The following is a 23476-nucleotide window of genomic DNA, read 5'->3' as shown; positions in this document are numbered from 1 at the left end:
GACTGGCCTGGCGGTGCTGTCACTGACCTCCTCTCAGGTGCACTGTGCAGGGCTCAGTCAGTCGGCTCCAGTTTGGTGGCTCTGGTTTTATCCTATAGTCTCCTGTCCACAGTCCACACAAGTCTGACTTCTCCCATGACCTCCATCCTGGCGGCGCTCCCACACTTGACTCCTCTCCAGACTCCCTCAGAGACTGCAGACATGCTACAGGAGATGGTCAGAGACTGCAGACTTGATGCAAGATCTCAATGCAGTCTCACCAGTGCCCATCAAATGTAGCCTCACTGTGCCCATCAAATGCAGCTTCACTGTGCCCACCAATGCAGCCTCACTGTCCCCATCAAATGCAGCCTCACTGTGTCCATCAAATGCAGCTTTACTGTGCCGTGAATGCAGTCTCACTGTGCCCACCATTGCAGCCCCTCCTGTGCCCCATGTCCCAATCTGCAGTCCCTGTCTGTGGGAAGGTGTGTTGTTGATGCTTGGTACGGTACCTTGCATACCAGCAGGATATCCAGGATAGGCAGCAGCAGGCAGGGTCTGTTCTCGTTTTGGATGGGGACGGTGCTCCTTCCAGAGGATCTGTTTGCTGTGAGATGGAGTGGTCCCTGGCCACCTGCACCTTTAGCCGTCCTCATTTCACGGCCCCAGTCAGCCTGCCCTCTGGTCCTGGGGAAGTGGAGAGCACTGGGTGGGAGTTGGAGAGACGGGGGAGCAAAGAGTAGTGGCGGGGTTGGAGAACACATGGGTGGGGGAAAAGAGCGAGGGGGAGTGGAGATCACAGGGGTGGGCAGTGGAGAGCGCTGGGGGAAACTTGAGAGCATTGGGGGGCCAGAAAGAACATGGGTGAAAAGCACGGGGGACTGGAGAGTACTATGGGGGATGTAGAGCACATGGGTGGGGGCAAAATGCAGGGAGAGTGGAGAGTACAGGGGTAGAGAGCACGGAGGGTACAGAGCACTGGGGTGGCTGGAGAGCACCAGGGGGGGGGGGGGCAGAAAGAACAGGGGTGGGGAGAATGGGGGGCTGGAGAGCACTGGGTGGGGGCTGGAGAGTGATGGGGAGAGCTGAAGTGCACTGGGGGGAGAGCACTGGGGGGAGAGAACTGGGGGAGAAAAACACTGGGGGAGAGCACTGGGGGGGGGAGAGCACGGGGGAGGAGAGCACTGGAGGGAAGAAAGAACAGGGGGGAGAGCACTGGGGGAGAGCACTGGGGGAGTGGAGGGCACTGGGGGGAGAACAGAGGGGGAGAGCACTGGGGGAGAGCACTGGGGGGAGTGGAGGGCACTGGGGGGAGAACAGGGAGGAGGGCACTGGGGAGGAGAACAGGGGGAGAGCACGGAGGGGAGAGGACTGGGGGAGTGGAGAGCACTGTGGGGGGGAGAACAGGGGGGGAGCACTGGGCAGAGTTGAGAGCACTGGGGGGAACAGGGGGGGAGAGCACGGGGAGGGGGCAGGGGGGGAGAGCACTGGGATGGTGGCTAGAGAAGGATGGGGAGAGTTGGAGAGCAGAGGGCAGCAAGAACAGGGGAGGAGAAAACTGGTGGGGGGGGCAGGAGAGTGTGGTGGAGGAGAGCACTGGGGGGGACAAGGGGGAGAGCACTGGAGGGAGTGGAGAGCACTGGGGGGAGTGGAGAGCAAAGTGGGGGGGAGAACGGGGGAGAGCACTGGGGGAAGAACAGGGGGGAAGCGCTGGGAGGGGACAGGGGGAGCGGAGAGCACTGGGATGGTGGCTAGAGAAGGATGGGGAGAGCTGGAGAGCAGGGGGGGCAGCAAGAACAGGGGAGGAGAGAACTGTGGGGGGGCAGGAGAGTGTGGTGGTGGAGGAGAGCATGGGGGGCAGGAGAGTGTGGTGGTGGAGGAGAGCACTGGGGAGGGCAGGAGAGTGTGGTGGTGGAGGAGAGCACTGGGGGGTGGAAGGAGAGTGTGGTGGTGGAGGAGAGCGCTGGGGGGGTGGAAGGAGAGTGTGGTGGTGGAGGAGAGCACTGGGGGGGGGGGCAGGAGAGTGTGGTGGTGGAGGAGAGCACTGGGGGGGACAGGGGAGTGTGGTGGTGGAGGAGAGCACTGGGGGGGGCAGGAGAGTGTGGTGGTGGAGGAGAGCACTGGATGAGAGCACTGGGGGGGGGCAGGAGACTGTGGTGGTGGAGGAGAGCCCTGGGGGGGAGCAGAAGAGTGTGGTGGTGGAGGAGAGCACTGGGGGGGGGCAGGAGAGTGTGGTGGTGGAGGAGAGCAGTGGGGGGGGCAGGAGAGTGTGGTGGTGGAGGAGAGCACTGCAGCCCCCCTCGATCCTCCTATCCAGGCTCTGTGGCACACAGGGCAGGCTGTATGGATGGGCATCTCCTCCTCTGGATCACAGCGCTGGCTGGCTCTGTGTTCGGCGGCCGCTCTGTAACACGGCCCGCCCCCCCCAGACCAGCTCATGTGATAGGCGGAACGTTGATTCTCTCTACTATCACACGAGCTGGTCTGGGAAGGCGGGACTGTGTTACAGAGCGGCCGCCAAACAAAGAGCCAGCCAGCGCTGTGATCCAGAGGAGAGAGCGGAGGATGAAGCCGCCAGCGGACTCAGTAAAAAAAATGCAGCATGGCGGCGGCTGCAACACCTTGGGGATTCCAGGGGAGGCACTTGACCCCCCTTGCCCCCAGCTGCGGACGCCCATGCAGATACCATCTTAACACCCTTTTGATCAACAAGTCCTCTTTGATATGTGTAATTGAGTTGGCTCGGAAAAGTCACTCATTGTCAACTGAAATCTGGCCTTGTCTTGTACTGTAAGTGTACATATATAATAATAATATAATATCCCACATAAATCTACCAACATGTTACAACAAATAGTACTTTTCTAGTGTTTGAAAAAACTTCTGAAAAACGAAGCTTGGAATTCATTTGGTGCATACACCGAGGCAATGGTGATGCATTTGCCCTGAATATTGCCCTGAACTATCACAAAGCGAATATCTGGGTCTCTTTAAGTACGTTTTACATTTCGTTCAGAGAATTAAAGCCCTTCAGGTTGTGGGTGATCACCTTAATGCCCATGTTTTTGTAATGTGACGAAGCATAACGTTAAGGATAAGTCCAAGACGCAAGATCAACCAAAGCTCATCTTTGCAAGCCAACCCGTCCATAACTAGTTGTCTTAATAGGCGGATGCGGTAGAGAAAACTTTAATTATCTTATATCTCATTAACCATATACGTGAATGCAAATGATACACTATGCAGTGTGGGTACAGAAAATAAAGTGAAAAAAAATATATAGAAGAAAAAAAAAATATGCAGCAACGACTACAAACTTTTGTAACTGTAAGTTAAGTGTAAGTTATGCCAACATTTGGCAGCATATTGGCCATGGGGGTCAGGAGAGTAGCATTCCACCTGACCAAAATAACCATTATAACACAGACCAAGTGGTCCAATACTCCAATCAAGTGGTAAGGTCTGTCCTTGCAGTCTAACGACAGTGGTGGGTCAGATCCTAGAAAAACAGACAGTCCCAGGTAAACTGATTAGATGGCAGCCAAATTCCAGAACAGATTTGGTTGGAGCAAGGGGACAAATGGGCGCGACAGCAGTTCTGCCTGGGGTGGAGACTGACATAAATTTACTGTGCATGCTAGCTGTATGGTGAAGATGAAAGCTCAAGTGTGCTAGCTGAAAAAAAGATCTCCAATGAGCGTGGCCTAATGTTGGTTGTGGCGATCCCTCTTGGGTGAAGGTGTTCCCCGTTATGGCAGATGAACGTGAGGTGGATGGCATTCTTGGGTGGTCCGCTGCATCAAGGAGGCCGTGTAGGTGATGCCATTGTGAGGGACCTGTAGTTTGAAGGGGAAACCCCAACAATATCTGATCCTAGCTGACTGGAGCACCGTTGTTATCACTTTCACTCTCCTGCGCTTGTCCAGGGTGGTAGGTGAGATATCTGGGTATATTTGGATTGTAGTGCCCTCAAGTCGGATATGAGGCATGTTGCGTGAGGCTCTCAGGATCTCCTCTTTAATTAAGAAATCTTTCAGGCACAGCAAAATATCCCTGAGGGTCTCTCTGGAGGAGGTTTTGGGTGTAGGGCCCTGTGAATGCTGTCACAGGTAAAAGCTGCAGCAAGAGTTTTGGGTAGAAGTGACAAACTATTTTTGCATAGCTGGAAGCAGATAGATCACTGTTTCTAGGAACCCCCAGATTATTTCTCCTATTCCTATTGTCCAGGTCCTCCAGGTGGGCTTGTAATAGTTGTACTGTTTCTGTGAGGGTCTCATGATCTTTTCTAAGGTCTGATTGAGCCAGATGAAATTTTAGAGGTAGAACAGGCAGCTTTCATATATGCCTGAACACAGATGTATCATATTTTAAAGGGTAACTCCACTTTCATGGGGAAAAAAATAGCAAATATATATATATATATATATATATATATATATATATATATATATATATATATATATATATAGCATTTACAATTGTGACATTTTGTCATTTTGTAATTGAATGTTATTACAAATTATCTTTCCATTTCAATCTGCAGCTCTGTAATTTTCTGGAAAAAGCAATGGCTACCTGAAGGTGTTCTGTAAACAGAATGTGTACAGAACACCCCCCAGAAACATAATTTCTTGCTTGTGTGGTGGACTCACTGATTTTCCCAGAAGTGTACACTAAGATACAAATCTGTTTTTTTAGCAGCCCCTGCAACAAAAATGTATTTTTTGGTAAGATACTCCCAATTGGAAATAACATCTAAAGGGATGCAGACCCTGTAACTTTCCTCATTAGAGCCCTGACTTTACAGCAGCTGTTTGATAATTATGAAACCACTCCCATTAGACTCACTCAGAACAGGGGCACAGAGGAACAAACAGTGATTTCTTCAGAATAACAAAAGGTAGGAATCTGCAACAAAGTTTGTTAAAATCCCTGCAATGTACATAGGTCACCCAGAGGGGAATGTTTTTTTTTCTCAGCAAAAGTGGGGTTACACTTTAAACATCATAAAATGTTGACCTTTTTTGTTATAAATATTGTTTTTTTGGTTAGTTTTGCATAGCACAATAAATGTTGGGAACCTGTCAGGATTTTTCCCTTTTGCTGCCTATGTCCTATTTCCAGACCTGGATCACCGACAAGGTTACCTAAACAGATATCTAGGGCCTGAAAGGTGCCGTGGTCCACAAACGTAGCAAACCTGTATGTTATCAGCTAGTTCTTCTGGATTTAGCAGAAGTGATCACTTCCACCTTCCTTGCATCCCCTGAGCTTAACATGCACTTCTTTAGGCTGGAACTGCTGAGCACCACGTCAGGATGGAGAGCTAGTGAAGATCGTGGAACTGCAGTTTCTCAATCCTCTGTACAGGAGCAGAATGAAGAATTGCTCAGCTCTTGGCACATCTGGTTAACAGCTGTCAGGCTTCTTGCAACAACAGCCAGGTAAGCAGCAGCCTGGGGCCCCTGTGTTACCAATTTACAATGCTTGGAATCACAGCTTTCACATGTTTTGCAAACACAAAACATTTTGAAGTTAGATATATTTGGTATGACCTCAGATCTGGCAATCAGCAGTACCAATGTAATATAATTCTGTCACCGCCCCCTTTGACTGGCTAAAGTGCTAAAATAAAGGAAATCAGTGTTGTAATTCAGTGATTAGCACATCATCACTGCCACAGCACTGTCCTCAGATGGCACTGTTTCTGCCTGAGGCATTGATAGGTAAGAAGAGCTTACAGTCTCCTATATATAAGAAAGGATACTGAATGCGTTAGAGCTAACAATCTATTAAGGTATGAAGGAGGATAGAGAATGCCTATGAGGGCATCAGGGAGAAGACAGAAAGTGTAAGCCCTTGTACACATGGTCGGACATTCTGACAACAAAATCCGTCGGATTTTATCTGACGGATTTTGTCCGAAACTGGTGTTGCATACACACGGACGGACAAAGTTGTCAGAAAATCCGATCGTTCAGAACGTGATGACGTTATTTAGTTACGACAGGACTACGTTCAGGCTAGTAGCCAATAGCTTTGGTCTAGGAATTTGATCTGAGCATGCGTGGCACTTTGTCCGATCGGAATTCTCTACAAACGATCGGACAAAGTCTGATCGGATCATGTTTTCAGAAATTTTTTATAGCCCAGCTCTAAAACTTTGTTGGTCGGATATTCCGATGGAAACAGTCCGATGGAGCCCACATATGGTCGGACTATCCGAATGGAATCTCCGATCGTGTGTACAAGGGCTAAGAGCTTACAAACTGTTGGGGTATCGGTGAGGATTCACAAAATGGGAGAATTTACTGTTTGGTAGGGTACACAGGACCATTCAGAAAGCAGAAGAACCTACAATCTATAGGGGTATAGTGGAGGGATACAGAAGGTGGAACAGCTTACAATATAATACGGTACAAGTGAGAATACTGAAGTTGAATACAGTTTACAATCCATTACAATATAAGGGAAAGATAAAAAAAAATAGGGAGATGTTGCACTCTATTAGGGTAAAAGACAGTATGCAAAAGGTAAATGAGCCAAAAGATCCAAACTGCATGGACTTGTTGGTGGGTCTTCAGCGTCTCTCCAGAGTTCTGGCACTTGATATGTAATAACGTGTTTGATTATTTTGGCCCCCAGTACCTTTAGAGCTTCTCCTGAGTACTCAACATTCTTCAACCTATGAAAACCCTGTGTTTTGAGCTGACCATGTCTGTATTTCCGTGATGTCCCCAATTTCCCTCTTTTGTTCTCCTGCTTATGTTATCCTAGTTGTTGATAATGTTCTCTTGTTTACTTTCTGAGGTCAGGGCCCTCCTATATTTTGTAGAGTCCCTTTAATTGCCAGTAACATTTTGCTGCTTCTACTCACACTGTTTCAGAACATTTGTAGATGTTCTTTTCATATTTTGTTTCTGTTATAGTACTTATTATACATTGGACAATTTTTTTTGTCTTTCCTGAAAACTTATTTGACAGAAAATAAAGTAATTTGAGCTGCATGGACACAAAAATGTGTAATGTCATAAATCCTTCTCATTCAAAAAATATGTCATGCTAACAGAATAAACCTTTTTGCAAAAATCTTTTTTTCAGTGTGTTGTAATTTTAGAGGCCCTTTATAATTATTAACACAGTAAGGGTCCATGCACACTGGCTTAAAACACTCTTAACACCCTTCTGCCAAGAGATCTGCCATTTTTTTTAAGGCCAGTGTGCATGGACCCTGTTTTACATTGAGGCTACTTTCACAGTGGGGTGGACAGGCGTCGGCAGTAAAGCGGCGCTATGTTTAGCACTGTAGCGCCAGTAAAGCACCTCAGTGTCAAAGAAGCCTCATGCCATGTACACATGATCGGAATTCCGGCCAGAAAAAGACAGATGAAAGCTTTTCATTGGAAAATGCGACCATATATATGCTCCATCCGAATTTAGCTGTCCGAATTTCCGCCAGCCAAAAATTTATAGCATCTTCTCAATTTTCCCGACAGAAAAACTTTCTATCGGAAATTCCGATCATGTGTATGAAATTCCGACATGCCAAAAATCATGCATGCTCAGATTCAACTATGAGATGGAAGCTATTGGCTACTGACTATTGAACTTCCTTTTTCTAGTCCTGTCATATGTGTTATACGTCACCGCGTTCTAAACGATCGGAATTTGGTGTGACCGTGTGTAGGCAAGACAGCTTGAGCGGAATTCCGTCGTGAAAACTATCAGCGCTTTTTCCAATGAGAAGTCCAATCGTGTGTACACGGCATTAGTCTAACTTTGCAATGATCCCCTAGTCATCTTGTCCAGCTAGTCTATGATTTATATTATATATAATATGGAATAGAATGGTGCATCAACTGCAATGTAAACTAGTCACATGTAAAAGGAATAAAAATAGCAAAACACATTAAAAAAAATCTCTTCATTCTTACCTTAACAGTAAGCAAGCTCACACAGGTAAGGATCCCAGTTAACAACGAGGCACGGAAAAGTAAAAGACTGAAGGCAGAGCTAGTTAATATATTGACAGAACAATGTGTGTGAGAAGACTTTTATTGAATACCAAGATTTTATGACATGAGACAAAAATCTCAAGGGCATGGCCCTCTCACTGGTAGTGTTGAGTAAGAAAACAAGACACACCTTTCCAGCTTTTTTATCAGCTAAATACAGCATGACACAGTTATCAGTTTCACAATATTTTCAGAAAGAATCTCCACCACAGCAAATGCTGATCTCTTGGTTAACCTTGACAGGTATTAAATAATTAAAGTGGAACAGAAATAATGGCAATTCTAAAGCTTTCCTGAACATCTAGAATATCTAAAAATGCAGAAATTCAGTTTTAGGTTTTACGAGCAACAAAAGTAGACAATTTTTTTTTTATAATTTTAGTTCCACTTGAATGACATTTCAATTACAATTCACACACTCAACTAAGGCTCCTGAACTTATTGCAGGAAAATGTGGGTGGAGTCACCGCATGTGACGTCATCATGCATGGCCACAGACCACGGCCATTTTGTTGGTTTGAAAAAATATTATGACATGCTGATTTTTATATTCATAAATGTAAGTGTAATACTTTGAATAAATTACTGTTTGCGGCTTTACTACTGTGGCACTACCCCCAATGACATTTCAATTACAATTCACACAGTCAACTAAGGCTCCTGAACTTATTGCAGGAAAATGTGGAGACCGAAACAGAGGTAGGGAGAGGACGAGAGGGCTTGAGGACTAAAGGCTCCCTAGGAATGGGCAAGGGCATGAGAAGATCAGGAGTCTAAGAAGGGTCCCCCAGACCCTTAAAGATGAGCTGGGCATCCATAACAGGACCAGACTGGGCAGAGGTCAGTGGATCCCTGAGGTCAGGTTGGTTAGAAGGTGACATGTCACAAGACTCAAGCTGGACAGCTGAAACACAAACAGAATGCAGAGAGCCCTGAGAAAAAGATTGAAAACCCCTCCTGGCCGAATGAGGTATTCTATCCAAAGGATGGATTGAGCCTCCCAAACGGGTTTGAACAGACATAGTAGCAGTAGGGTGAGGCCAGGTCACAGAAGGTCCTTAACAAGAAGCAGGAAGCTCATTGGGCATGGGCTGGACTGGCATAGCTGGTGCAGAGGCCGACTGAATAGTATTGTCAGGTGTAGCGACCATCTCAATCACAGGGCATAGAGACTGTGGAACTTGCAGACAAGTTAGCCTGGCTGTGCATCCAAGGGAGATTCGGGGCAGGCAAAGGTAAACGGTTATGCGAACTGGAGTGGATGATCGACTCAGGTTCATAGGTGGACCCCTCATCCAGAGTACCACATGACCTAGAGAGTGCATCATTCCGACTATTGCAGGACGCATCCCAGAGATCGCTATATACAGCGGGAAGAGCAGAAGATACTGGGATGGTGGTAACAGGAAGTCTCTCCTTTGGGGTACCCTTGAGTAGGCAGGAAGAGGAACAGGAGGATCCCCAAGCCAGGATCTGTCCAGCAGACCAGTCAACATGTGGAGAATGGAGCCGTAACCAAGGAAGACCTAATATGATAGGAGATGAAGCCTTAGGTAAGACAAGGAAGGATATCCACTCCTGGTGGAGTGTCTCTACAGACATCTTAACAGGAAGAGTCTGAAAGCGGATAGGGCCCCCTGGGAGAACCGTGCCATCAATCGCCAATACCACCAATGGCGTTGTAAGGGGCAAAAGGGTAAGTCTCATGGAGGATGCAGTTTCCAAATCCATGAAATTGGCAGCGGCTCCGAAATCCAGATGTGCTGAGACCGAACGAGAGGAAGCACCGAAATGAAGTAACACAGAAAGGAGAAGACGAGAAGGTGAAGGTGATATTTCAGGGTCTAATACGCCACCTTCCAGATGTATTTGCCCTGAGCATTTTTCCAGACGAAGAGAACATGTGTCACGGAAATGGCCTTTGGCCCCACAATAGAGGCATAGGCCCAGAGTTCTGCACCTAGCGCGTTCTTCGGGAGATAACTTAGTCCAGCCCAACTGCATAGGTTCCTCGGTAGGCAGGGGGTGCTCCTCGGATCGAAGAGAAGAGACTGGGGACTCAGGCTGCCTAAAGAATGGGGAGTGCTGGCGTCTTTTTTCCAGGGCCCTCTCCTGAAAGCGAATATCGATCTGGTTACACAAGGTGATAACACTGTCCAGATCAGCAGGAAGGAATCTTCCTGCTAATTCATCCTTCACGAGGCCATGTAAAAAGGTTGCAACTAGGGCCTCATTATTCCAGCTCAATTCAGCTGAGAGGATACGGAACTGAAGAGCATACTGTCCCACAGACGCGGACTCTTGATGGAGACGTAAAAGAGCGCTAGCCGCTGAGGAGACACGACCCGGTTCCTCGAAGATATTCCGAAAAAATTTCAAGAAATCAGGCTAAAAACCACTGGATCATTCAGTTGCCACAGAGGGGCAGCCCAAGCTAGCGCCTCGCCGGACAGGAGGGATATGATATATGCTACTTTTGCCCGATCGGACAGGAAGTTTTGGGGCTGAAGCTCAAAATGAATTGTGCACTGGCTAAGGAACCCCTTGCAAGCCTTGGAGTCCCCAGAGAAATGGGACAGAGCTGGCAGTAATAATGCATGCGTGGATGTGACTGGTGCGATAGGTGCAGCTGCTGACTGTACTTGGGGCTGCAGGCTCTGGGTTCCCAAGGAAGCCTGTAGCTGCTCGAAGTGGGAAGCCAGATCTTGAAGGAATCGCATCACCTGGGTCTGATGCGATTCTTGGGTCTCAAGTCTGCGAACTAAGCCCTGCAATGGATCGACTGTAGGAAGTGGCATGTCAGCCGGGTCCATGGCTGATCAAACTGTCAGGTCACCTTGAGGCGAGGTGACAGATGCACACCGTAGGGATCAGGGGTGCACCACAAGGTTGTGGACCCTATGGCTGACTGCTGCAGATGGGGCAGATCCCACTGGGGTTAGAGCGTAAGATTCCCTGGGGCGCGGAGTCTAAGAGCCAGCAGGTGTTCACCAGCGCCTCTAGTGGTGTGGATGGACTTGGCTGCAACTGGCTCCAGGTTGCGTCCCCCAGGGTCCCCCAGCTCACACCCACAGTAGGCAACAGGAGGATAGGGATGGTGGGGGACAAAGCCAAGGTCGGGGCCACAAGCAGACGGGAATAGTCGGAGACACGCCAAAGGGTCAGGATCACAGGCAAACAGGGATAGTCTAGGACACGCCAAAGTCGGTAACGGGAAACAACAGAATCGCACACGGCAGGTAACAGGAAGCTAACACACAAAGGAATACACAATGGTTGATCAGCACTGATGGCCTGCAGTGCACAGGTTAATATAGGGCTCCCTGATAGGGCATGGGGTGGAGCCATGTTTAGAGGAGAGGTTATAAAAACTACCAGGTGGAAGTGGCCGGCCTCATAGTCCGAACACATGAGGGGAGGTAAGCAAACACAGGAAGATCACTGCATAACCATGACACTTGCCCAAAAAAAAGAAAAAAAGAAAGCATAATAATATTATTCTTGATATCACTAGACAATAAAAGCCTTTTAAAATACAGTTGGCAGAACTCCATCAGTATCACCAGCAAAGCAGCTTCATTATTATCCCATTAACCACCTCAATACAGTGCACTTACACCCCCTTCCTGACCAGACCAATTTTCAGCTTTCAACGCTCTCACAGTTTGAATGACAATTACTTAGTCATGCAACACTGTACCCATATGAAACTTGTGTTCTTTTTTTCCACACAAATGGAGCTTTCTTTTAGTGGTATTTAATCACTAGTGGGGTTTTTTTTGTGCTATAAATTAAAAAAAACTAAAATTTTGTGAAAAAAATGCCTTTTTCTTTGTTTCTGTCATAAAATTTTGCTAATTAGTAATTTTTCTTCATAAATTTTGGCCAAAATGTATACTGCTACATATCTTTGGTAAAAATAACCCACATTAGTGTATATTATTTGGTCTTTGTGAAAGTTTTAGAGTCTACAAACTATGGTGCCAATCAGTGAAAATTGATCACATCTGATCAGGCCTTCAGTAGATCAGGTGTATCTCATTTCTTGATACACTAACAAGTCAGGAAAGTACAAATACCCCCCAAATTACCCCTTTTTAGAAAGTAGACATTCCAAGGTTAGGGATGAGCTTCGTGTTCGAGTCGAACGCATGTTCGACTCGAACATTGGTCGTTCGTGCGTTCGCCGAATTCCGAACGTTTGGGCCGTTCGCGGCAAAATTCGTGTGGCCCACAATGCACTGCGATGGCGCAATGCATTGCTGTCTCACGATTGGCCAAGCATGCACTGTGACCCCGCATGCTTGGCCAATCGCAGCGCCAGTAGCGGGAAGAGCAATGGTTGGCCACAGGCATCCTGCCTGTGGCCAATCATAGCTCAGACTGTGTAGTGCACGCCCCACACTATATAAAGCTGCCTTTCAGGCGGCCTCGTGTAGTGTTTGTTAGCATCTGAAGCAGTGGGTGTTCTGTGTACCTTCAACACAGTTACACATCAATCGTTTTTGGCTGATTTACTATTTTGCTCTTGTGTAGTGGTTACTGTCTGTGCCCTGACCGCAGTATACACCACTATATTCACCTCACCTATATAGCTAGTGATCTAGCTTTAATAATAGAGCTTGCAGTCAGTAGTGTTAGTGCGTGCTGTCTGCGTGCTCTGTACCCAGTACATACCACTATATACACCTACATAGCTGTTCTCTATTTGAGCCCGATTGTCATTTGCTGGAGTTATTGGAAGTTGTGTGTGCCTCCAGCACAGCACAGTATACATCTGTATATACCCCTTTAACTCTGCTGTTTTCTTGTTATTGTCTGCGTGCCCTGACCGCAGTATACACCGTGATATTCACCTCACCTATATAGCTAGTGGTCCATCTTTAACAATAGAGCTTGCAGTCAGCAGTGTCACTCAGGAGATAGTGCGTGCTGTGTGCCTGCTCTGTACCCAGTACATACCGCTATTATCCACCTACATAGCTGTTCTGTATTTGGGCCCGATTGGCATCTGCTGGAGTTATTGGAAGTTGTGTGTGCTTCCAGCACAGCAGAGTATACATCTGTATATACCCCTTTAACTCTGCTGTTTTCTTGTTATTGTCTGCGTGCCCTGACCGCAGTATACACCGTGATATTCACCTCACCTATATAGCTAGTGGTCCATCTTTAACAATAGAGCTTGCAGTCAGCAGTGTCACTCAGGAGATAGTGCGTGCTGTGTGCCTGCTCTGTACCCAGTACATACCGCTATTATCCACCTACATAGCTGTTCTGTATTTGGGCCCGATTGACATCTGCTGGAGTTATTGGAAGTTGTGTGTGCTTCCAGCACAGCACAGTATACATCTGTATATACCCCTTTAACTCTGCTGTTCTATAAAAAAGGCATCTGCAGGAGTTAGTGGGTGTTGTGTGCCTCCAGCACAATATAAACTACCCAACTACTGTTTTACCCAACTCCCTTCAGGCCATTACCATGTCTGGAAGGCCAGCAAGGAGAGGCAGACAGGCGCGAGCCGATAAAAGAGGGCAAGCAGGCTCTGTGTCTAGAGACAACAGTGCTGGTCGGGGACGCGGTGCATTGTCATCAGCACGTGGCCATGGGACATGCTTGTCCTTCTTTTCTGCAGCTGGACATGTTGAACCGCAACATGCCAACGACTTGGTAGAGTGGATGACCAAGCCCTCTTCATCCTCCTCATCCTCTCTCACCCAGTCTCAGGGTAGTAGAAAAGCAGCTGCCAACACATCGTCGTCCCTCCTCTCAATGTCATCATCAGTGACTCCTTCCCTAGACCCACCACGTCCTCCTGAGGAGTCTCCTGAACTCTTTGAGCACAGTGTTGGGTACATGCTCCAGGAGGATGCCCAGTGTTTGGTGGGCTCTGATGATGACACTCAGCTAGAGGAAGGCAGTAGCGTGAGCACAGAGAGAGGGGATGCTCAAGAAGGACAGCAATCTGGCAGTAATGTTCCACAAGCTGCAGCATACTGCCAGGTTTGCTACAGCGATGAAGAGGGAGGGGATGATGAGGGCACTGACTCCACGTGGGTGCCTGGAAGGAGGGAGGAGGAGGAGGAGGAGGAGGAGGCACATGTCCAACGAGGCAGGATGCCCTCCGGGGGCCAGCTTAGGGGCAGCACACCGACTGAATCACACCGCAGAGCTCCGCCTGCGCAGAGCGCTTCCTCTGCGCAGAGCGCTTCCTCTGCGCGTTATTCTAAAAGTTCTTTGGTGTGGGCCTTTTTTGAGACGAGTGCATCAGATCGCACCGCTGCTATTTGCAACATATGTCTCAAGCGTATCTCACGTGGCCAAAACATCAGCCGCTTGGGCACCACATGCTTGACCAGACATATGTTGACCTGCCATGCAGCTCGTTGGCAAGCATACCTCAAAGACCCACACCAAAGAACAAAGCGGACCTCTCCTTGCTCCTCATCAGCTGGCATCTCCAACCCCACTAGACCTTCAGTCCTCTCTGAAACCTGCTCTGAGAGGAATGAAGGTGTAGAATTAGGTGTGTCACAGCCAAGTGCTTCCGGGAACTCTGCTAGTGGTACATCCACGTCCGATTATAGCAGACAAATGTCCCTGCCCCAGCTGCTGGACCGGCGGAAGAAATTTACTCCCAGCCATCCACATGCCCAGCGGTTGAATGCTAGCTTGGCTAAATTGCTAGCACTTCAACTGCTGCCTTTTCAGTTGGTAGATTCGGCCCCCTTCCGTGAGTTTGTACAATGTGCGGTTCCTCAGTGGCAGGTCCCCAAACGCCACTTTTTCTCACGGAAGGCAATTCCGGCTCTCTACCGGCATGTGGAAGGCAATGTCCTTGCCTCGCTGGACAGGGCGGTCAGCGGTAAGGTGCATATTACCGCTGACTCATGGTCCAGCAGGCATGGACAGGGACGTTACCTGTCTTTCACGGCCCATTGGGTCACTCTTCTGGCTGCTGGGAAGGATGCAGGACAAGGTGCAGTAGTATTGGAGGTTGTTCCGCCACCACGCCTCCAAAATGCTACTATTGGTTGTGACACACCTCTCTCCTCCACCCCCTCCTCTTCTTCTTCCTCCACGGCATCTTCCAGTGCTCTGTCCTCAGAACCAGCGGTGCTCCGTAGGCGTTGCAGGGGCTACGCAAGTACGCAGGCAAAACGATGCCATGCCGTGCTTGCGCTGGTTTGTTTGGGGGACAGGAGCCACACTGGGGCGGATGTTTTGTCAGCTCTGCAGGGGCAGGCCGAGAGGTGGTTGACGCCACGCCAGCTTAAGCCAGGAATGGTGGTTTGCGACAATGGCACCAACCTCCTCTCCGCCCTCCGACAGGGACAACTGACCCATGTGCCCTGTGTAGCTCACGTCCTTAACCTGGTGGTGCAGCGGTTCTTGGGCAGGTACCCCGGCTTACAGGATGTCCTGAAACAGGCCAGGAGAGTCTGTGTGCATTTCCGCCGATCATTTAATGCATGTGCTCGGCTGGCTGAGCTCCAAAAGGAGTTGAACCTGCCCAAGAACCGCCTTATATGTGACATGCCCACCAGATGGAACTCAACATTGGCCATGCTGCAGCGGCTGCACACGCAGCAGAGGGCCATCAATGAGTACCTGTGCGACTACGGCACCAGGACAGGGTCAGGAGAGCTTGGTTTTTTCTCACCACGCCAGTGGGGCATGATCAGGGATGCATGCACTGTCCTGTCACCGTTTGAGGAGGCCACAAGGATGGTGAGCAGTGACAGTGCATGCATCAGTGACACTATACCTCTTGTCCACCTCTTGGAGCATACGCTGCGTGGAATAATGGACAGGGCACTTGAGGCAGAACAGAGGCAGGAAGAGGAGGACTTCCTTGCCTCTCAAGGCCCCCTTTATCCAGACAGTGTTCCTGCTGTGCCACCCATCACACAGGAAGAGGGTGAGGAGGAGGAAGAGGAGGAGGAGGATGATTGTGTCAGCATGGAGGTGGAGGCTGGCACTCAGCATCAGCAGCAGCAGTCTTATAGGGATGATTTACAGTCCCAAGAAACACGTGGACTTGTACGTGGCTGGGAGGAGGTAGCTGCGGATCATGTTGTCCTTAGTGACCCAGAGGACTCCGGACCGAATGCCTCAGCTAACCTACGCTGCATGGCCTCCCTGATCCTGCAAAGCCTGCGGAAGGATCCTCGTATTCTTCGGATCAAGGAGAGGGACCATTACTGGCTGGCCACTCTCCTTGATCCACGGTACAAGGGTAAGGTTACCGACCTTATCTTGCCATCGCAGAGGGAGCAGAGGATGAGACATCTCCGGGAGGCCTTGCAGAAAGCTCTGTGCAACGCGTTCCCAGAGACTGGGAGGTCACAAACTCCTGGTCCTGGACAACGTGTTGCTGAGGCATCAGTCAGAAGGAGCGGTGGAGAAGGTGGCCGTCTGACTGATGCGTTCAGACAATTTTTTAGTCCGCAGCCCCAAGGTATGATTGGTTCCAGCACCCATCGCCAGCGTCTAATTTACATGGTGCAGGAATACCTAGGGGCAAGGTCAGACTTGGACACCTTTCCCACTGAAAATCCTCTGGCTTACTGGGTCTTGAGGATGGATCACTGGCCAGAGCTTGCACAGTATGCAATTGAGCTACTGGCCTGTCCTGCATCCAGCGTTCTTTCGGAACGCACCTTCAGTGCTGCTGGTGGCTTCGTTACCGATCACAGGGTGCGCCTGTCCACCGAATCAGTTGATCGACTGACCTTCATCAAGATGAATCAGTCTTGGATCACCCACAGCTACCAAGCATCTGAAGCTGATGTAACCGAATAATTTTTTTGAAATACCACATCCCTTCAAGACTGCCTATGCTGATGCTGAGTGACTGTCCTGTTATGTTGATTGTCTATCCTCTTCCTCCTCCGCTGATATGTTGGAAGAACATTTTTGGTTCTGGGTGATGCCAGCAGCCCAATTTTTCTGCCCCTGTTTAACAGGGGCGTTTAAGTACAATTTTTGATGCAATGCTTTGCAGCAGGGCTAATTCCTGCAAAAAAACTAGAGTGTATGGCAGAGGTTGCAGTGTGATGGCACCAGTGCCTAAGGCCCAATTTTTCTGCCCCTGTTTAACAGGGGTGTTTAAGTACAATTTTTGATGCAATGCTTTGCAGCAGGGCTAATTCCTGCAATAAAACTAGAGTGTATGGCAGAGGTTGCAGTGTGATGGCACCAGTGCCTAAGGCCCAATTTTTCTGCCCCTGTTTAACAGGGGTGTTTAAGTACAATTTTTGATGCAATGCTTTGCAGCAGGGCTAATTCCTGCAATAAAACTAGAGTGTATGGCAGAGGTTGCAGTGTGATGGCACCAGTGCCTAAGGCCCAATTTTTCTGCCCCTGTTTAACAGGGACATGTAATTACAATTCTTGATATAATATTTCACAGGAGGGCCCCTTCCTGTGCCCACCCAGAGTAACGGTGAGGACTTATAGTGTTGTGGCACCAGCACCACAACCACCAAAGGTCAATTTTTCTACCACTGTTCAACAATGGCATGTAATTACAATTCTTGATATAATCGTTCACAGCAGGGCGCTCCAGCGGCCACCAAGAGTCACTTTGAAGGCTTACAATGTTGTTGCAAAACCAACACCTTGTTCCGCCATTTCTGCAGAGCATATAGGGCAGGCCCCTACTTTCAAACATCCAATTTACAAACATCTCCTACTTGCAAACGGAAGGAGACAACAGCAAGTGAGATGAAAAAAGATGGACGACAAAACAAATTATACAGGGGTGATAACCCTTCCCTATGTTTTCCAAAAAGCTTAAAGATATTTTTTTTGACTGGAGCTACACTTTAAAAATGTACCGGTTGAAAATGACAAACAGATTCAACTTAACACAACAAACCTACACAGTCCCTGTCTTGTTTGCACCGCCTGTATACTGCTGTTCTGAGTATATAGGGCCTGGGGGCCACACGCATTTCCTTTTTTTAATATGGGTACGGGGTTCCCCTTAATATGCGTACAAGACCCAAATAGGCTGGTAATGGGCAGGGAGGGCTACCCATGCCATTTTTCTGAATGATTTTCAACCATATTGCAGGAACCAGATATAACATTAAAACCGCAAGCAGTTTTAAATGGTGTTATTTCCGTTTAATGTCATTTTGTGCAGGGACTGTTCTAAACACGGGAAACACGTGGCACTTCACAGGCATACTATAGACACCCCCCAGGCACCATATTTAAAGGAATATTTCACTTTTTTTTTCACTTTAATCGTCATTAAAATCAGTGCTCCCGCCAAAACGGTAGTTTTTAAAACTTTTTTTTGTAGTGACCCATGTCCCCTGAGGCAGGAGGCAGATCGCCAAACCCTTTTTAGCACACTATCTTGCATATTAGCCGTTAAAATTAGCACTTTCCAATTCGAACGTTCGAGTCCCATAGACTTCAATGGGGTTCTAACGTTCGTGCCGAACGCGGGGGTCGTTCGCAAGTTCTGGTGCGAACCGAACCGGGGGGTGTTCGGCTCATCCCTATCCAAGGTATTAAGTAATTAGAATGTGTAGAAACAGAACGAAACTCTGGATAGCCGCACTCCGGATTGTGTAAAAATTAGATGCCTTTATTTCTTCAAAATGCAAGTGCAAAACTTCATTGAACAAAACGTCACAGCAAAATTATTATTAGTAAGTAGCATGGTGAGTTGTTTTTAAGTTGTCATTTTTTTCCCACAATTCTTTGCACAATACATTTTTTTTTTTTTTACAAAATTGTCATATTATCAGATTAAGGCCGCGTACACACGGGCGGATTGTCTGCCCAACTTAGTCCGCTGAAACGTGTTTCAGCGGACAATCCGCTCGTGTGTGGGCTTCAGCGGACTTTTTCAGCGGACAGTCTGACGGACTAAGTCTTTCGGAATTTCCGTAATTTTGTCCATCCAAACTTGGTTTCAGCGGACAGTCCGCTCGTGTGTAGGCAAGTTGGACGGACTAAGTATGGCGCATGCTCAGAAAGGATTTACACGCCGAAGGTTGCATTGCAGTGTATTGGACGTCGTATTTCTAGTCCCGTCGTACGTGCTGTACACGTCATCGCGCAAGCTTTCAGCGGACTGTCTGTTCATCGTGTGTGGTCAAGTCCGTTCATTCAAAAGTTGGACGGACTGTCTGTCGGATTGTCTGATGAACTTAGTTGGGCAGACAATCCGCCCGTGTGTACGCGGCCTAAGTCTCACACACAGCATATGCATACAACAAATTACACCCCAAAATACATTCTGCTACTTTTTTTTACACAAAGTTGTCAATTTATAAGATATTTCTAACACATAGCATGTATATAGCAAAAATTACACCCCAAAACACATTATGCTACTCCTCCCGAGTATGGCAATACCACATGTGTAGGACTTTTACACAGCCTGGTCACATAGACAGGCCGAACATTGAAGTAGTACCTTCAGGCGTTCTAGGAGCATAAATGACACATCTCATTTCATTCCTACCTATCACACTTTTGAAGGTCCTGGAGCACCAGGACAATGAAATTATTATATTCTATGAGGCATGGGCTGCAAATAGGTACTTGGGTACTCTGATGGGCTGCAGATAGGTACTCTGGTACTCTGATGGGCTGGTGACAGGTACTCGGTTACTCTGATGGCCTGGTGACAGGTACTCAGGCACTCTGATGGCCTGGTGACAGGTACTCGGGTACTCTGATGGCCTGGTGACAGGTACTCGGGTACTCTGATGGCCTGGTGACAGGTACTTGGGTACTCTGAAGGGTGGTGATAGGTACTCAGGTACTCATATGGACTGTGACAGGTACTCGGGTACTCAGATGAACTGTGACAGGTATTCAGGTACTCAGATGAACTGTGACAGGTACTCAGATGGACTGGGACAGCTACTCGGGTACTCTGATGGGCTGTAACAGGTACTCGGGTACTCTGATGGGCTGTGACAGGTACTCGGGTACTCTAATGGGCTGGGACAGGTGCTCGGGTGCTCTGATGGGCTGTGACAGATGCTCGGGTACTCTGATGGACTGTGACAGGTGCTCGGGTACTATGATGGACTGTGACAGGTACTCGGGTACTCTGATGGACTGTGACAGGTACTCGGGTACTATGATGGGCCGTGACAGGTACTCGGGTACTCTGATGGGCTGTGACAGGTACTCGGGTACTCTGATGGACTGTGAGTGACAGGTACTATGATGGGTGGTGACAGGTCCTCTTTATTGGGGGGGGGGCAATCAGTGTGATTGGTGTGTACACTGTAAGTGGTAACAAGATGTTACCGCAATTTCCTCCTCACATACGATCGGTAATAATGTAACAAATTCCTCCTGTAGCCATTAAGCATTCATGCGCCATGATTTTTTCCTCTGGCCAGCATGCAAATTAAATGTGACCTCCACCAGTGAGTGATCTCATACAGTTCTCGGTAAGTATTTGACATTACATATTAAAGGAAGGCCCTCCACCATAGAAAACAACATATCCATTTTTGAGAGTGTCTTATGTGACTCCGAATGGTAGGAGTATTCTCTGATCCAAGGATCTACAAGGGCATAACTCTCCAGCCAGGAAGAAAGCACCGGAGAGGATCCCAATGTACATCAATGCCTATCCAGAGTCACATCCAACACTGCATTAAAATCCCCTAGAAAAAGCATTGGTCCCTGTGCTATCGTCATAGAGGTGGAATATAGACACACACTAATGTCAAACAGACATTGAATATCTTTCAAACCAAGACAGCATATCTGCTCTTAATGTCGGTCTTGATATTTAAGACATGAACATCCAGTTTTTGGTGACCTGAATAGCCACTCCTCTAGAATAGGTGGAATATTTCACATGTATAACTTTCATAATATTTGCTCGCTTTAAATCCAGGACCCTAGATCCCTGTAGATGGGTCTCCTGTAGGAGAATAATATGAGGTTTTTAATATAGTCAAATACTAAAGATCGTTTTATCCTTGAGTTTAGACCTCTCACATTTCACGATAGTAAGCTGAAAACACAGGATAGACAAACTGTCCATCAAACATTATATTACTCTGGTGAACTCCAAAGGTCTCAACATTTACTCCAACTCACATAGGCCTGAGTATAGAGGGAGTAGTAGCACACATCACAAAAAAACAAACAACTAAAACCAACCCCACACTCCCTGCACACAACCCCAACATGTTGGGTGTTTGTATCCCATAACTGAATATTTGAAAGGACCTGGGAGGTCAAAGGTCTCTAGGAAAGAAAAAGGACCTGTGATTAAGTACATATAATCCCCTTAATAAACACAAAAGTGTTCTGCAAACAGTCGGTGCTCAGTGTCTGCATACACAGAGAGAAGAAAACAAAACAAAGTAAACAGCTCAAAAAGAAAAAGAGGGTGTTTTTTCCAATGAAACAACATAGAGAATAAAAGTGCAAAAGTTGTGGCCTAGGAAACAAACAGGCCAGCATGGGACTTTCACATGAATAGGAGCGTCATGAGACAGTCATGTACAGTAGAAAAGAACATCACTGTTCAGGAAATGCTCTAAACAATATGACATCATTAGTTTTATCTTGGACATTCAGTAAATAGGGATATAAGAATGTATAGTTATATTGTAGTGGAAGTTTGTAAAAGTAGAACATCCACTCACAAAGAAAACTATTGAGGAATTGCTTTCTGTCTGAACGAACAAGTTTAAACCTTATACATTAAAGTAGTTGTAAACCCCATTCATTAAATCTGACCTGGGCACATATATCTGTAGTATTTATTTATCTCTCTCCAAATCTATAAGTCCCATGTCTTTCTGCTGCTCCGTTCCTATGTTATCAGCATGATAACTTCTGACAAGCTCTCCGATGCAGGAGATAAAAGCAGCTGGAAATTTGTATCCGGGAGGGAGTCTACAGATGCATAAGCAGAGAGCTGGTCTTTGCAGACTGCAGCTCTGCAAGTTTTTTCGTTCCTCTGCCTATGTGGAGGGGGATGTGCCTTTCCTCCAATCAGCTCTCACAGGGTGTTTGCCCATACTCCACACCCACTGCTGAAACAGGAAGAAAGATTTGTAACATGACCTGCAAGAATGTATATACCGTACATGTAAAACGTATGTTGTTAGATTTGTTTCATATCTGTGTATCATCTGAGGCTATTTACTCCACTGGGTATAGTGGAGGGTGTACATCCCCTTTACTTGCCAACCAGCCGCCATTGTTATATAGCGGCAGGTTGGCTCTCCTGCGCGAATTGCCATAGCTGTATGGTGACTCGCACAGGCACAGTTGCGGGAGCATGCCCACGGTCATCGGGAACAGTGATCTCTGTCATGTCCCTGGTAGCCCACCCCCCCTACAGTTAGAACACACCTAAGGAACACAGTTAACCCCCTTTGCTAGCCCCCTAGTGTTAACCCCTTCCCTGCCAGTGTCATTTTTATATTGATCAGTGCATTTTTATAGCACTGATCAATGTAATAATGTTCCTGGTCCCAAAAAAGTATCATTCGGGATCAGATTTGTCCGCTGCAATGTTGAAATCCCACTAAAAATCGCAGATTGCCACCATTACTAGTAAAAACAATTAAAAAAAAAAAGTCCCTAAATCTTTCCCATAGTTTGTAGATGCAGTAGCTTTTGCGCAAACCAATCAATATATGCCTATTGCGATTTTTTTTTAATCAAAAATATGTATAAGAATATATATATTCACCACCAAAAGAAAGCTCTATTTGTGGGGAAAAAAAGGTTGTCAATTTTGTTTGGGTTTGCGCAAATGTCAGTTAAAGCGACACAGTGCCGTATCACAAAAAATCCTAGTCATTAAGGGGGAAAATCCTTCCGGGCCTTAAGTGGTTAAGTAATAATATTTCACCCGATGGATTTTCATGTGTGTGAGCCTTTAGCAAGGAATAAAATAAATATTATTCTTACTCCACTGTAGGATTTGATTGATGAAGGATGTTAGTAGGGGTCGAAATCCCGCAGGAGAGGCATCAATTGGTAAAAACAAAGCTGAGGAGAGAAATGGATTTCCAGACTTAGTGAGGAAGACATTAAGTAGAACAAGGATAGTAAAAAAAAGAAGAAAACAAAAAAAACAGTGCATGTCTTGGGAGAAAATCCCCTAATGCCGCGTACACACGAGCGGACTGTATGGCGTACTTAGTCCGTCATACAATCCGACGGACAGACTTGACCACACACGGATGCACAAACAGTCCGTCGAAAGCTTGCGCGATGACGTGTACAGCACGTACGACGGGACTAGAAATAGGAAGTCCAATACACAGCAAAGCACCCTTCCGCCGTGTAAATCCTTTCTGAGCATGCGCCATTCTTAGTCCGTCGAACTAGCCTACTGACGAGCGGATTGTCCGCTGAAACCAAAGTACGACGGACAGAATTTCGAAAAATCCGAAATACTTAGTACGCCAGACTGCACGCTGAAAAAGTCCGCTGAAGCCCACACACGAGTGGACTG

General features: G+C 47.3%; 1 protein-coding gene across 1 annotated transcript in view; it reads right to left on the bottom strand.

Moving 5' to 3' along the window:
* LOC143934028 (sulfotransferase 2B1-like) overlaps positions 1-8046 on the bottom strand; it is a 125141-nt gene extending 117095 nt beyond the window's left edge. The window contains exon 1 of the mRNA XM_077457268.1: positions 7917-8046. The gene's annotated coding sequence lies outside the window, so the exon portion shown is untranslated. The remainder of the gene's footprint in view (positions 1-7916) is intronic.
* Between the last annotated feature and the right edge of the window lie 15430 nt (positions 8047-23476).

Source organism: Lithobates pipiens, unplaced genomic scaffold (genome assembly GCF_037356315.1).
Source record: "Lithobates pipiens isolate NorthernLeopardFrog02 unplaced genomic scaffold, aLitPip1_a1.2 Scaffold_27, whole genome shotgun sequence".
NCBI classification, from domain to species: domain Eukaryota; kingdom Metazoa; phylum Chordata; class Amphibia; order Anura; family Ranidae; genus Lithobates; species Lithobates pipiens.
The sequence above is the reverse complement of the archived record's forward strand: the minus strand, read 5'-3'. Positions and strand labels throughout refer to the sequence as shown.